The sequence below is a fragment of the Sorex fumeus genome, unplaced genomic scaffold, assembly GCF_029834395.1.
Source record: "Sorex fumeus unplaced genomic scaffold, SorFum_2.1 ptg000115l, whole genome shotgun sequence".
NCBI lineage: Eukaryota > Metazoa > Chordata > Mammalia > Eulipotyphla > Soricidae > Sorex > Sorex fumeus.
In genome coordinates, this window is record NW_026606172.1 from 9689316 (window position 1) to 9690740 (window position 1425).

At 31.0% G+C, this 1425-nt stretch overlaps 1 non-coding gene across 1 annotated transcript; it reads right to left on the reverse strand.

The window, feature by feature from the left end:
• Positions 1 to 1038: 1038 nt before the first annotated feature.
• LOC130043217 (U6 spliceosomal RNA) lies at positions 1039 to 1145 on the reverse strand. Its single transcript, XR_008795343.1, has one exon. It is a non-coding gene; the product is annotated as a U6 spliceosomal RNA (small nuclear RNA).
• Between the last annotated feature and the right edge of the window lie 280 nt (positions 1146 to 1425).

Here is a 1425-nt window from a genome sequence, read left to right on the forward strand (position 1 = left end):
TAAATTAGTTATCTGGATTCAAAGCTATATATATCCTCTAAAAATTTCAATTTAAATGTTGTTAGATAATTTATAACAACTTGTGGGTTTTATATAGAGTACATAAAAGTAAAACGTATAGTTTCTGTTTTAAATGCAAACTGAGTCCTGTAGTTAAAACCACTACCTGACAAATCAAAAGTCTATTTATAGATCAGGAATGATTTAATCATATTGAATATTTATTTTGATTTATTTTCTCCCCAGCTATCAATCTCTAAATAAATTTATATAGCTTGATGAGAAGAGTGATTTCATTAAAAGTTACATCAAACTAAAATCATAAGCGTAGGATAAATCCCCAATTAATTTGGATTCCATAAATTAAAGATTTATGATAACACAAGGTAAATTACACAATTTAAAATAAAATATGCTAAAAGTTAAAATATATTTTATACCCGGAGGGATATTTAAAGAGAAAATACAATTTTCTAGATCTTGGTGAGGTTCACTTACATATATCATGAGCTTTTTTACATAAATATGTAGTGTTCATTGAAATTAAAGATCCAGCAGAATATCATTCTGTCAAGATTTTAACCATGCTATGCCTCTTGTTCTTTTAAATCAGTAACAAGTAGCGCTAATTTTAATATATTTTGTACTTTAAACTTACATTTTGTCAAATTAAACTAAATTGACCCTGGATTTGAATTACTGACCTGAAAAGGTTCCTAATTTTGAGTTGCTAAATGCTTTGACATCAAGAAAGCTTCCAGTTACATAGCACCAGTCAAATCACATAGTCATATTTCATTGTTTTTAATAGAATTATCATGAGATAAAGTTCCAGAGTTATGCTTGTTTGAGTACAATGTTCCGTACCCATTCCTTCACAGAGTACATTTCCTGCCACCAATGTCCCCAATTTCGCTTCTGTTCCCCTTCTTCCTTAAACATCCTCAACAATTCCTCTCTAAATTCTGATTGTCCATCTGGGCTAACATCTTCATTCATTAAGCCTGGTGAGGTTCTTCTGCATCACTTTCCCTTTGCAAAAATATGGAATACTTCATGAATTTGCATGGCATTCTTGTTTAGGGGCCATGCTGATCTTCTCTGTATTGTTCAAATTTTAGTATATGTACTGCCTAAGTGAGCATGTGACATTTTATTTGCTATAAAGTATTGGTACCACTTAAGCTTCTTTCAAGCAAGAATGATAAAAATGTATTTTAAATGTTAAAAATCATGTGTGTTTACATATATGTGCACAAAGTTTGAAAGTGTTTCAGATTATTCTTAAATTACAATTTTCTTATATTTTATCTATGAAATATAAAATTGTCATAGGAACCGGGCTGTAGCAATAGCACAGTGGGTAGGGCGTTTGCCTTGCATGCAGCAACCTAATTCCTCCAACCCTCTCGAAGACCCAGGCAA